At 39.6% G+C, this 15356-nt stretch overlaps 1 pseudogene; it reads left to right on the forward strand.

Annotated features, from left to right (window-relative positions):
• Positions 1-3873: 3873 nt before the first annotated feature.
• On the forward strand, positions 3874-14630 carry LOC111149564 (annotated as a pseudogene).
• Positions 14631-15356: the final 726 nt, after the last annotated feature.

Raw genomic sequence — 15356 nt, forward strand, 5'->3', positions numbered from 1 at the left:
TTTTTTTTTAAATATTTTATTTATTTGACAGACAGAGATGACAAGTAGGCAGAGAAACAGGCAGAGAGAGAGAAAGGAGGAAGCAGGCTCCCCGCTGAGCAGAGAGCCCGATGCGGGGCTCGATCCCAGGACCCTAGGATCATGTCCTAAGCTGAAGACAGAGGCTTTAACCCACTGAGCCACCCAGGTGCCCCAGTATGTTGCCTTTTCATGTCATTGTTCATTTATTGTTCATTTCATCCATACACTTCTGTTTGTTTCTTTAAATTTTAGTGTCTAAAAAATAAGGACTCTTAAAATATAACTATCCTGCTATTATCACACTTATGCCAAATGAATAATATTTTCTTTTTCTTTTTTTTAAATGTTTTATTTATTTATTTATTTATTTGAGAGAGAGAGAGAGAGAGAATGAGAGAGAGAGAGCATGAGAGGAGAGAGGTCAGCAGGAGAAGCAGACTCCCTGCTCAGCAGGGAGCCTGATGTGGGACTAGATCCTGGGACTCCAGGATCATGACCTGAGCTGAAGGCAGTTGCTTAACCAACTGAGCCAACCAGGCGCCCCAAATGAACAGTATTTTCTTAATGTAATTCAACATCCAATTAGTGCTCAATTTCCCCGTATACCTCATAACTTCTAAATTGTGCAAATCAAGGTTGTTTAATAAGGTCCAAGTGTTGCAATGAAATGATGTCTCTAAAGTCTCCTTTAACCTAGAGATTCTAACTACCCTTTCTCTCTCCCTACCCCCTAGTCCCCAATTTATTTGTTGATCAAACAGAATCATTTGTTCTGTTGAATTTTCTACAATCTGAATTTCCATGACACACACATCTACAATCCCAGTGGTGTCATTTAACATACTCCTCTGTCTGCTGTGTTTCCTGTGAATTGCAAGTTAGATCTAGAAGCTTAATCAAATATTAGATTCAAGTTTGATTTTTTTTTTTTTTTTTTGGCTAGAATACTTATAGCTGTCATTGTGTACATCTATTAAGAGTAATATAATGTTAGCTTTCCTCTTTTTGTTATGTTAGCACCACTGATGACCACTGCCTAGATTCATTATTTCCCTAGGCTTCAGGGAAATATCCTACCTTAACTCATAAACAGGGGCACCTGGGTGGCTTCAGGGAAATTGTCAAATGGGGAAACTCTTAACATTCTTTTTTCATTTATTGGCTGGAAAGCACCTAAAAGAGGTACTTTCCCTATTAACCCCAAGGTACAGTTCCTTCCTATAAGGAAGGTAGGATAAGTACATACTTCTTTTCCGTTATGTACTAATTTTTCAAGTTAAAATATTTGATATGTTTTAGCCATTATAATTACTTTTATTGATTCTCAAATGGTCCCATATTTGGCCAATGGGAGCCTCTTCAACTTGGCTCCTGAGTCCTGTAATATAACCTCATTAATGTTTTATTGCTTCCTTGGTTTCTAGTATGCTAAGATGTTCTAGCTCTCCCAAATTTCTTTCCCCAGATCTGGAATCATCCATTTCTCAAGGAGCTCTGGATCGTGCTCTAGGTGCTAGTCATGTTCACTGCTACCGTGTTGGTCATTGTTTCTTGGCCTTTTAAGTGGATAGAGCAAGGAAATACATGTTTGTTTTTCAAAATACTTAAGAAATTTATATTGATACTTCCAATTCAAATTTAGCATTACACTTTTTTACCTCATCTATTGTATCATCCTGTTTCCTTTCTCCATGCTGAAAACTTCAATGACACCAACAGAAGTACTTACTTGCTTTACCTTACAATGTGTGCATAATTGTCCCTCAAAAGCAATACCAATATTACTACCAATCATATAATTATTTTGCAATTAAGATCGTTTTGGGGGTGCCTGGGTGGCTCAGTGGGTTAAGGCCTCTGCCTCCGGCTCAGGTCATGATCCCAGGGTCCTGGGATCGAGCCCCGCATCGGGCTCTCTGCTCAGCAGGGAGCCTGCTTCCCCCTCTCTCTGCCTGCCTCTCTGCCTACTTGTGATCTCTGTCTGTCAAATAAAAAAAAAAAAAAATCGTTTTGCAGTTCTTTTTGTCCTTATAGTATATCCCACTAGGAATGAACGAAGTCCTATGTTTGAAAGTCACTGGAAATGATTCATCTCTCTCTGGTTTTGACACAAACTTCATATACAGGTTAATTTGTTTCATTTTGCTTTGGATTTTTAAAACTTAAAGTCTTTTTGTATTTTATATTTCAGTGAAATATTTACAAGGTTCCAAAGTCCAAAACAAAGTATATTTACAAAGTATGTATTAGTCCCCTTCATTCCAGGGCCTCTCTCCCCCTGGGCATAGCCATTTAAGAAGAAATTTATGGTTTATCCATCCATTTTTCATAAAGGTATATACTATTATTTAAATGATAGCTTACTGTACATTATCTTTTTTCACTTAATAATATCCTGGAGTCAGTCACTTCTGTGTGAATAGAGCATAGTTTATTCAATCAGTTCCCTACTGATGGGCATTTGAGTTGTTTCCAACCTTTTGCTATAATTAGTGCTGTAATGAAAAGCCTCCTGCACATGTCTTTTCTTATTTTTGCTGTCACATCTTTGTAGTGGATTCGTAGAAGTGAGATTCCTATGTCAAAAGATAAATGAATGTGTAATTTCAATACATATTGCCAGATTCCCCTCCCTCCACTATCATTCCTGCCAGCAATGTATGAAAATGTCCATTTTCCTGTGGACTTACCAACAGATTATAGTGTCCATTTTAAATTTTTTGGTCTATCTGATAGATGAGACATGGTTTTCAGGATAGTTTAGATTTTCATTTCTCTTAGGAGTGAGAATGAGTGCCACTTCAAAGGTAATGACCGTTTGCATTTCTTTTTCTGTGGGCCACTTGTTGATATCTGTAGGACATACATGGGATTCTTGGTCTTTTTATTCTTTATTTTTAGAAGCTCCCTCCGTAGTAAGGCTATTAAACCCTCATCTGTGATGCATGTTGCACATTTTCTTTTCAATTTGTCACTTGTCTTTTCCCCATATTTATGGTGTTTGTTTTGTCTTGTTGCTCTAAAGGCATTATTTTATGCAATTAAATCTACTAATTTTTTCCTCATTAGTTCAGGATTTTTAAGTTTTTCTATTTATTTGACAGAGAGAGAGACAGAGATCACAAGTAGGCAGAGAGGCAGGCAGAGAGAGGGGGAAGCAGGCTCCCCAGCTGAGCAGAGAGCCTGATGTGGGGCTCAATCCCAGGACCCTGAGATCATGACCTGAACTGAAGGCAGAGGCTTAATCCACTGAGCCACCCAAGCGCCCCATTACTTCAGGATTTTGAGCCACAGTTGGAAAAGTTTTCCCCATTTCTAGGTTTTAGAAGACTTCATTCATGTTTTCTTCCACTGCGTGTGTGGTTTCACTTTCAAATTTAAGTCTCCCTTCTATTTTAAATTTATCCTGGTTTATAGTTTGACAAGTAAATCCAGTTTACATTTCTTTTTTTTCTGTGTAGCTACCCACTTACACTGTTACCCCTGATTAAGAAGTAGTGAGGAAGTTCTAATTAGCATTGATTTTCCTACTCATCTGGAAATCCTTTGTGGTTATGCTGTGGTGGTTGCAGCGTCTACATTTACTGCTTTAGTTGTGCCTACTCTTTTGTAAGCTGGATGATTTAAATGCCAGCAAGCCCACTTTTAAATTATAAAGAACCTTCTCTTCTTTTTTGATCGTCAGCAGCCCTGGGTGGCAGAATATTATCTTCCCCACTTCACATATGAGGAAACAAGTCTCAGATATTGGCTTGCCCAAGATCACACCATGTCATCCATCTCTCAGTCCTCACCCAGTGCTTCTCCCATCCTGGGGCAGAGCCATTTCTCTGCACAAGGCCATAGTCAGGCATGGGGCAGTGGAGGAGAACTAATCCGGAGTTGGAGACTGCCTGTGCTGCCTCCTGGCCCTGTAACCTTGGACACCGCTCTCTTTGCAATAGCAGATCTGTATGTGAAGTGGTTGCAAACAGGCCATTGTTTATCAGTTTAGTAACCTGCCTCCTTTTGATAAACAGATACTTGGTGTTGCCCTATGCAGTTCTGATTGTCCTCCCCGTGATACGACTGATGCATAAATATGCACACGAACCAAGGTTTTTTGGGATTTCTAGTCCAAAACACAGCAAAGTAAGATTCCTCTTTAAATTTCCCAAATGTAAACTTACAGTGTTAAGTAAGCTTTTTTTTTTTTAAGACATGCACACTCCTTGAGAGTAGCATATGCCCCTCCCCATCTTGATGTGGTTCTCTCGAAAGTTTTTCCCTGCCCTAGGTTTCTATGATTTAAAAACCCAGACTGGGAATCAGAGATCTATTGTTCTCAGTTATGATTGATTGGATGATTGATTACCCCAAGGGAGAGATCTATTTTTTTTTAGGATTTTATTTATGTATTTTTCAGAGAAAGAGCATAAACAGGGGGAGTGGCAGGCAGAGCAGATGGAGGTAGAAGCAGGCTCCCTATGAGCAAGGAGCCTGATGCAGGACTTGATCCTGGGAACCTGGGATCATGACCTAAGCCTAAGACAGATGCTTACTCTACTGAGTGACCCAGGCGTCCCAGGATCTATTAACATACAGATGCTCTTCCTGTATCTCTCTGAAGCAGGATGGTGAATTACACAGATCCCACACATGTCGCAATTGTGCGGTTGTTGATTTCTGTTCTGCCGGGCCCTGTCCTGAGAGCTTATGGATGACTTAGATATGCTGTCTGTACTCAAGGAGCCTGCAGTTCTAATGAGGGAAGCAAACATAGGAACAATCAGGTAGGTGTGGTTAGTGCCATGATAGAGACATAACTGTAAGGGCCTATTTAGCCAGAGCAGCTCCATCCAGTTAAATGGTGATTTTGTTGTTTATGCAGTAAAACTTAAACTGTCCCTGTCCCCCCCCCCCCACCCCGCCCCATGCTCAGGGAACTTACTTAAAAACAAGTCCCGAAACCAGTCCCAGGTAACAAAGCCCAAATACAAGGTGGGTCAGGCCACATGGAGGTATCCAATCAGTGGGGGCGCATACTGTCTCCCTAGCTACCAAGGAGTATGGGCCCCGCCCTTTTGGGCGCCTTTCGGGCACCAATTCTGACCAAGGTGATAGGCTAGTTCAAATATCTACTATAGGGTAAATCGTAATTCAATTGGTCACTTATGTGTGACCTAGCATGACTGTGCGGCTTTCTCTGTGTTACAATCTCATTGGCCACCTGTGCATGGCCAGGCCCAACCACATGGCCTTTGCCCTTAAAAGCTAGTCTGTAAGGCAGAGAGAGGTCACCTCTTTGCAAGGGGCAGCACCGGTCGGTCTGTTCGATTCTCAATGCTTGGTGTGAAAATAAAGCTTTGCTTGACCTTTGCTTTGTATCAGTCTCACTCCTTTGATTACGGACCCAACAATAACAAGGTGCTTTGGAAGCACCTATACCATGAGTAGTGGGAAAGGGAATCCAGAAAAGCCTTCTGGAGGATGTGGCTGACCCTGAGCTCTATTTAAGGAAGGGTAGGAATTAATGGAACAAAGAAGAACAAAGGGATTCTAGGCTATGGAGGGGTGGTTCCAGTGGCTACTGTTCATTGGGGGCCTTCTCTTTCAGAATCTTGATATCCTATATCTCATTTAATCTCTGTAGCCATCCTGCAAGTTAGCTATTACTTCCCTTTCACACAAATCAGGAAAGCAAGAGTTGAGATTGCTAAACACCCTGGTCACAGAGCGAATAAGTTCCAAATTAAAACCTCAACCCAGGCCTGTCTGACTTCAATGCTGATGGCTCTGTAAACGGCTTAATGCAAACATGTTTCTTTTTTTTTTTCTTTTAAAGATTTTATTTATTCATTTGACACAGAGAGAGAGAGATCACAAGTAGGCAGAGCAGCAGGCAGAGAGAGAGGAAGGGAAGCAGGCTCCCTGCTGAGCAAGGAGCCCGATGTGGGGCTCGATCCCAGGACCCTGGAACCATGACCTGAGCCGAAGGCAGAAGCTTAACCCACTCAGCCACCCAGGCGCCCCTGTAAACATGTTTCTAACCTCCTCTCTGCCAGGTAATCCTTTCTCACAGTGATGCACATTCAACTGGCTCCCTTCAGCTTCTTGGGGAAACCAAGGTTTGTTTTTGTTTGTTTGGTTGGTTTTTGTTGTTGTTTTTACCCTGCCTGAGACCCACAAATTGGCTTGATAGAGGCTGTCTGGAAAACACATTTGTTGTAGTAAAATCAGTCACGAGAGCTGGCCCATTGCTTGGAAGGAACAGCAGGGAAGATTCCTTATTTCATCACCTCTGTACTTTTCATTTAGGCATGAAACAAGCTTTTATAATGGGACCTTGTCTCTCCCTTTTCAGCTGAGGCCCCCAAAACAGAACAAAACTAAAGTTGCCAAACGTGCCCACTTTCCAAAGTGAGGTGTTTATAGTCTCTGCAGAGCTTACAGAAGAGCTGCTCAGGTTCCAGTTTTGTAAGCCTTAGTTCACTACCTACTTGCAGGACATATGAGAAATTGAAGACTTCTGCATGTTTGACTCACCCTTGGTAAATTCAGGCCAAAGGCAGTGGCCAGAGCAGTTTACCTATAATGACAGAGTGATGAGAGGTGAGTTTCCACAAACACAGGGATGAACTAGTGATTCTTCTGGAACAGATGTGGTCCATTGGGAAAGACCAGGCCTGGGTGAGGTTTTTGTCTACCTAAGAGAACTACTTGGAAGAGAGATGGGTCCTCAAATGAAAAGAATCTGTAGAATGTGTCACCAGATACTCGGGGGCTGTAGGTAGTAAGTGTAAAGTCTAGGAAAATGCATTGCCTGTGTCACAACTTTTGCAGCTAAGGATTCACAGTGATAAATCTTTGAGAAATTCAGAAATGTATCCTTCAAGAGAAAGAAAAAGTCTTAAACTTCTTGTCCAGAGAGCGACACCACCAAACCATAGCTCTTAAGTCGGAACTTGTCTGCTCCTTCCTTTTTTCTGCGGCCTGCCTGCATTTCCAGCCTAACCCTGGAGAAGCTGAAGACAGCTACGGAAGTTGGGGGAGGGGCACACTTGGACCACTCTGTCACACAAACTAATCCCACCACCTTTTTCTCTTTGCTCAAGCTGCAACACAGGTGTGCTGACACTTTGACAGATTTCCTGTTTACTCGTTTTCCTTCCTTACTAGCTTATGAATACTTCGAGGTCAACTTGATCTCCATGTAATTTCTGGGTAAACTCCTAAAACTGCAAATGGGTCCCAAGTCAACTAATTAACCTGATTTTTTATTCATAAATGTGGAAGGATCAACCAAAGATCACTCAAAATGAACAAAACAAACAACATCACAGAAAAACAAATGGGATGAACAAATTGAAACAACTGACCCAGAAATGGAAATACAAGGAACAGAAGAAAGTTTTCCTCAGCCTAAAGGAAACTTGAATCCCCACACTTCAAGGGAGAGCGGTAAGCCAGGCAAGATGTTCATACGGAAAAGCTCTGTACTTAGACACATCCTGAAGAAGTTTCAGAACTCCACAGGATAAAGAGAAAATCCTAAAAGATTTTTTTAGGTGAGAAAACAAAGAGAAAACAAAACAGAGCAGTTTACCTACAAAGAAATTATCTTGAATGGGACCTACCCAGGCTTTCACTAAGTTTAGCAGCTGGAACATCTGGTTTTAATCTTAATCTGTATCCCTCATCAGCCACGAGAGTCCTTTGTTATTCCAGATATTTCTGGGGTCTTCATCAGCTCAGACCTGCTACCAATCTTGTTGCTAAGCTCCAAAGCTGATCTTGCCGTTGGAGTTTACCTGATGAACCCCACCAAGCCACTCCACTCCGTAATTCTACAACATGCACAGCTGGGTTTTTTACTGCCTTCGCGCTTTAAAGGAGCATGTGCATTTGCTTCCTGAACACACGCTGACTTACCAATTCAGTCTTCTTGAGAACAGAAACAGTAGTTGAAAGTATAGTACTCTGCAAATGGAAAACACACAATAAACGTCTGTTGGATTAATCTAGACCAACACACTCTCGTGAGCATCTGCAGTGCGTCTTATACTACACAACATCACAGAACTCAGAGAAGACCATTCAGATCTCCGCCCAGTGTTTATCAGACTGTGTAAAACAAGACTCTGGTTCCATGTGAATGTAATGGGTGGTACAACGACAAAATGCATGGGGTAATGCTCAGTTCAGCAAAATGAAACATTTCCTTGCTTGGGACTTTTCAGGTCATTATTTGTGAGCCTCTGTGCATTGGTTTACAAAAATCTATAGCATTTCCTCAACATGGTAGAACATTTTTACTTACCAACTCAAGAAGCATATTCTCTGGGTCTATCTACTGGCTTCCAAAAAATGCAGTGAATAAAGAACATGTTAAATCCCACCAGGAGGATTCGATCAATTAGCCATATCCAGAATGTGAGACATTCTACAAGATAAATGGCCAGTTTCTTCCACAACAAAGTAGTAGCATTAACCAAAAGGGATGGAACTATTGCAGAATAAAGAGACTTAAGAGAAAAATAAACCAAATATAATGTGTAGACCTGTTTGGATTATGATTCAAACAAATCAAATGTAAATTGACATTTCTGAGGCAGCAAAGAAAATCAAACATGAACTGAGTATTAAAAAATGTAAGCATTAACCATTTAAAAATTTAATTATTGTGAACTTTATTGGGTTTGGCCATGGCGTTAAGGTTATATTTTTATCTGTTAAGAATCAACTGAAATAAAAAGGTAAGCTGAGGCAAGCTTAAATTACTAGTAATAGAGTTTATTAGCGGGGGAACTGCAGTTTGGAAAATCTATGCTCCACAAGGTACAGGTGAGTCTGTTTGGGGTGGACTGTATTTATGGGCAAGGAGTGCAAAGGGGGAGTCCAGCCAGAGTCCACACACTAAGTTCATTGGCTTGAGGAAGGCAAGAGTTTCTTGGTGGATGTTCACTGGTCAGGAGCTAAGTGTCAGCCTTCTGTAAATCAGGCATTTGCAGGAAATCAGTCTCTCAGTTCTTAAGTGTTGTTTTCCTAAAGGTGCATGTGTGAGATTCTCTCTCATTTCCTCTGGTTCCATTTTAGATTGCAGTTCTTTCACAAACAATACATACTGAAATATTTATAGATAAAATGATAAAATGTCTTTCTTTCTTTATTTCTTTTAAATAAATACTGATAGTGCTTTTTTCCTCAGTATGAGTTTTTGTTACCTGGATATGTTAATTTTGTAAACATTTGTTGTCCTTTACACATATGACTTGTGCACTTTTTGTATTTAAGTTCTACTTCAAAAATATGAAACATTTAATTTGTTGGATTTTTTTTTTTTAAAGATTTTATTTATTTATTTGTCAGAGAGAGAGAGGGAGAGAGAGCAAGCACAGGCAGACAGAATGGCAGGCAGAGGCAGAGGAAGAAGCAGGCTCCCTGATGAGCAAGGAGCCCGATGCGGGACTCGATCCGAGGACGCTGGGATCATGACCTGAGCCGAAGGCAGCTGCTTAACCAACTGAGCCACCCAGGCGTCCCTAATTTGTTGGATTTTTAAAATTTACAATAATACAAATAGATGGCTAAAAATTTAGTTCATACGTAAAAGGGTATACAGTGAAAAGTATGTCTTCTCCCTGACCCCTGCAGACTAGTTTCTTCTCACTGAGGCAACAACTGTTACCAATATTCATCCGGAGACAATTTTATATATGTATAAATGTATGTGCAAGCATGTCTAGGAGAGAGAAATCCATATCAGTACTTATAGGTTTTCTAGCTTTTAGGAGTTCCATGTTATTTCATTGTGGTGAGCATTATTAGCAAACTTTGACTAGTTACCCAGTGCTGGACATTAGGTGGCTTATAGTTTTTGTGACCACATATTGCTTGCAAGACTGTCCTTGCCTATAGACCTTAGTATTTATGGGTTTTGTAATGTTAATAGGTGCGTCTAGATTGTTCTCCAAGACGTTTGCCCTATTTAACCTCCGTTTCTACCCACCAGTATCTAACAGAGTGCTCAAGTTTATAATCTCCTGAGGCATAAATAATAATGACCTCAAGAGGGAGATATTTCCAAAATAAATCGACCTTTGATTATAACAGTTCTTATTCAAATATCTTATACAAGGAAGACGTGGTTTATTTATAAATAAAATTAATACTGAGATATGTCAACTGAAGTGCTTCCAGAATAGGTTTTCCCTTCTAAATGGGGTGATAAATAAATAAAATTTCAGAAAAATGATATCAGTAGGAAAACGGAATTATCCTCATTTTAACAAGAAGGCTAATGAGATAAACTGAAAATTTTGAAAGAATGACTTGTTTATTTTAATGCCCTTTGTCTCTGACCCTACCTTTAGTCCCTGGTTCCACATCTGCTAGATCTTGCTGTTGTTTGTTTTAAAAATTCATGTGAGTTTGAGCCCCGCATTAGGTGTGGAAATTACTTAAAAAAATATATAATCTTAAAAAAAAAGAAAAAGAAAAGAAAAATGCCTGTAAATTTCATGGGGCAGGCTCTTTCTTATTGACAGTGAAGCCTGTGTTTGGTTCAGGCTCAGTATTTAAGCGCTGAGCCCAGCCAGCAGCAGAGAAGGAACTTCTGGTATTGGGTTAGTTTGTAGTCATCTGGGAAAAACAGTGGAGTGAAGTCGAATAGTCCCTGGGGAGAAGCACATGGTCGTACAGCGAGAACTTTGTAACCTTTAGTGGCTCATGGACTCCTTTAGTAAGGATCTAAATCTCTCTCCAGAAAAATGCACACATTCAAGTTATACAATATTTTGCATGCAATTTTTAGGGGAAGAAAAATTTTTCTTTCTTCCCTTCTAGGTTCTTTAACTAACTTAATACTTAAATTGACATAGGACAGGTTAACAGGAGAAAAACAAATTTAATTTTGCATGCACAAGAACCCCATAAAAATATGAAATTCAAAGCAGTGACCAAAGCAGGAAGCTTTTATGCCCTTTAGATAAGGAAACAATGAATTTGTGAAGAATCGACAAAGCAAAGGGGTTTGGGTTTAGGGTAGCAAATTAATAAAGAAGTAACAAGATTGTTTTTGCTGCCTTCTCAGCCCTAAATTGTGTCTCTGGTGATAAGAATCCTTCCTCTGCTCTTGGTACAATGAAGGTGACTTTCACATGGGGAATTTATTTTCTGTTTTCAGGGGGCACAGAGGAGGTTCTGATTATCCTTGTACTGACTGTTTCTCAAGTAATTTTAATTCAAAATAATCTATATGCCAAAGTGGCATATTTTGGGGTGACATATTCTGCTCCCCTTGAAATTCACAAGGCTTTATAGGACTCTCAAGCCCTTGGCCTAGAAGGCTTACACAAGAAAGTGTAATATTTATATTTATATTTACATGTATGAATATATATGTACATATATATAATAAAATAGACTATGAAATATAAATATACTTATGTTTTTATATTTCAGAGTCCAGTATAAGTAAAAGAGCAGATCTTGCAAAAGCTATGACTACTTTACTTTTGGGTCCTTTCTGGCTTCAAAAAAAAAACCCAGAGAGGCACAGAAAAGCATCCACTCTGTGTGTGTGTGTGTGTGTGTGTGTGTGTGTGTATGACTGTGTATAGCCTACATACGCTTTATAGTTTTACAAAATAGTCCTAGCTTCATGAAGGGCTGTAATTGGGTATTTTTTCCATTAGATGGAGCTATATCTTTGTTATATGAGAATTTTATGAATTTTATTAAAGGAATGTTTTATAGGTGAAGAATTTTAAGGTGGAGCCAGAAAGAGATGCAAATTAAAATAGTTTTTGGAGTAGCCGTGCTACTTCTAACTTTTAAAATATTTTGAGTTGTTAATATGGGTGCATTTGCACAGGTCTTATTCTTTTACATATTATTGATAGCATATTTTTAACACTTTGCTTTTTGTGACCCCCTTAAAAAATACCCAAACCAAACTTTTCTCCTAGGATAGCTGTTAATAGTATTTCAATTAGGAGAGTCTCTTGTGGTTTCACAGTTTGCTGGGGGGTGGTGGGGTGGGAGGGTTAGGGTTGCTGGGTGATGGACACTGGGGAGGGTATGTGCTATGGTGAGTGCTGTGAACTGTGTAAGACTGATGATTCATAGACCTGTACCCTGGGGCAAATAATACATTGTATGTTAATTTAAAAATAGTATTTCAATTAGTATATTTCTAGAAACAGGTCCACAATCACTTGTTGGGATTCTGAAATATAAAAACCAGATTTTGCAAAAAAAAAACAAAACAAAACAAAAAAACAACCAAGAAATTCAGCTAAATTTGAGTTCTGTATAAACACTAAATAACATTTCTAGTGTAAGTAGGTTCAATGTAATATTTGGGACATATCCAAAAACTTATTTGTTGTTTATTCAAAATTCAAACTTAATTGAGCATTCTATACTTTGTCATGTAACCCATTCTGAAAACAAAGATTTTTGTAACTTATTTGATGGGAAAATATAGCCTATATTGATGTGAAACTATTTATATTCTTTTCCTCACTTAGTGTGAACGTTTGTGTGAGTCACTGCAAAGATATTAACATGTTTGATTACGGACACTGCTGTGGCTCTGCTGGAGGTGTCGCATAATATATGGTATTTGTGCCAGGTTATCTTTTCAAATTTAGAAAAGTACTGAATTCCAAAATACAGTGGTCTCCAAGGCTTTTAGAAGATAGCTTATGATTCTCTGGTAATTTTTTTTAGTAAATAAGAAAAATAATTATGCAAAAGTTTATTTTTGAAGGTACTATAAGAAATTTTAAAAATCCAAAATTAGTTAATTATAGGTACTATGACTAGAAGTAAACCTAATTTCCTTGTGAAAAGTGCGTCTTGGTCTTCTGCTGTCTTTAAGAACATCTGAAAAATAACACAGAGCACAGTGCACCTACAGTATAAACTGACAGTGGAGAGATCATTTAATCCTCTCCAGACAAAACAAAATCACCTTAGCCTCTGAAAGAGAGGTGGTCATCTTTCCTTCCCTTCAAACAAAACAACCCCTATGGAAGGAGACTGCCTACCTTCCTTGGCATTACTTTCCAGAATGCCGTGATTTTGCTACTTAGGAAATGCTTTCTAATTTATCTTAAATGTGTCTGCTTTTGGTAGATCTTTAATAGCATACCTATTGATTTTCTCCTCAGATTTCTATTTTCAGATTAAATAATTTCAGTTCCCTTCAAAGTTCTTCCATTATAGCCATTTGCCAAACCTTAGTATTATTACTACACAATTAACCTTAATCTGGTATAGATAAAAGATTATACACACACAAGAATCACGCTCCATAGCAGTGTCGGTGTTTATGATGTATTTACTAGGTCTTTTCCTGCTAGGCCTTTTTTACCACGTCAGGTTCTTCTACTAACGATGACGATAGGTTTTTGTTCAATGAATTACCTAGTGTTCCCTTTTTCTTTTACGTATATGTTTATATTGTTGCATCTTTTTTTTTTTTTTAAGACTTATTTATTTATTTATCTGACAGAGAGAGACACAGCGAGAGAGGGAACACAGGCAGTGGGTGTGGGAGAGGAAGAAGCAGGCTTCATGCTGAGCAGAGAGCCCGATTTGGGGTTCGATCCCAGGACCCTGAGATCATGACCCGAGCAGAAGGCAGATGCTTAACAACTGAGCCACCCAGGCCCCCTGCATGCATCTTTATAAATGTTGGGGTTAAGAATCTGTGGCTTAGCGTTCCTCAGTCCACACTTGTGCAGGAAGCTGCGGCCAGACCCGCACTGGAACCCTGTTTTGTAACCAATATGACAATGAGGTCACTGTTTGGAGCACTCAGGGCAGGATTCATCCAATTGAGTATGCAGTGGAAGCTGTCAAACAAGATTCAGCCACACTTGGTCTGAAATCAAAACCCCATGCCGTGTTGGTTGCATTGAAGAGAGCACAGTCAGAGCTTGTAACTCATCAGAAAAAAATTCTCCATGTGGACAAGCATATCGGTATTTCAGTTACAGGACTTAACTGCCGATGCTAGACTGTTCCGTAATGTTATGCTCCAGGAGCATTTGGATTCCAGATTTGTATTTGACAGACCTCTTCCTGGGTCTCATCTTGTATCTCTAATTGGAAGCAAGACCCAGATACCGACACAACAATATGGCCAGAGACCATATGGTGTTGGACTGCTTATTGCTGGTTATGAAGATATGGGCCCTCACATTTTCCATACCTGTCCATCTGCTAACTATTTTGACTGTAGAGTCCTGTCCATTGGAGCCCGTTCTCTCTCAGCTCTCTTACCTGGAGAGACACATCTCTGGGTTTATGGAATGCAATTTGAATGAACTGGTTAAACGTGTTCTGCATGTCTTACAAGGGACACTTCCTGCAGAACAGGACCTAACTACAAAGAATGTTTCCATTGGAATTGTTGGTAAAGACTTGGGAGTTTATGATGATGATGATGTATCTCCATTCCTGGAAAGTCTTGAAGAAAGACCACAGAGAAGGGCACAGCCTGCTCAACCTGCTGATGAACCTGCAGAAAAGGCTGATGAACCAATGGAACGTTAAGTCGTAAACCAGTCTATATGTGTATTATCAAGCCTGTAAGAATGCAGGAGCACTACTGGTGATAATAATCTATACTGTGAACCAAAAGATGCAGGGTGGTCTTATGGTATGTTTCGGGAATCAGTCCATGTGTGTTTTTCCCAAGCAACTTGTCTGAAATCATATAATGGTGTGTGCATTTTTCTTTGACAGGCTCTATACAATCATTTTCTAGAAAGTATAGCTATCTGTACTAATGTTTTTATATGAAGAACATAGTGTCTTTGTGGTTTTAAAGACAACTGTGAGGGACACCTGGGTGGCTCAGTGGGTTAGGCCTCTGCTTTCAGCTCGGGTCATGATCTTGGGGTCCTGGTATTGAGCCCCGCATTGGGCTGTCTGCTCAGCAGGGAGCCTGCTTCTCTCTCTGCCTGCTTCTCTGCCTACTTGTGATCTCTCTCTCTGTCAAATAAATAAATAAAATTAAAAAAAATAAAGACAACTGTGAAATAAAATTGTTTCATCTGCCTGGGGGGAGTAATGTGTGGCTTATTGTTACTCTACATAAATTCTTGATGCCTAAAAATGATTTTTTTCTTTTGATGTGACTCAGGTGGGAAGAAAACTTCAAAGCTGGATTTGAACCATTTCCTTCATTATTAAAACAAAGAGACAAAAACATAATTCTGTGGGTTTTTTCCCCCCCTGTCTTGCCTTATAAAAGCCATCCCTGGATCTGTAGTTGTTTGGATTTTGATTTGGGTATCTCATGCTCATTTATGCGAGAGTTATACAGACACCTTTTGATT

The sequence above is a fragment of the Enhydra lutris genome, unplaced genomic scaffold (assembly GCF_002288905.1).
Source record: "Enhydra lutris kenyoni isolate GAN:26980312 unplaced genomic scaffold, ASM228890v2 scaffoldscaffold2, whole genome shotgun sequence".
NCBI classification, from domain to species: Eukaryota; Metazoa; Chordata; class Mammalia; order Carnivora; family Mustelidae; genus Enhydra; species Enhydra lutris.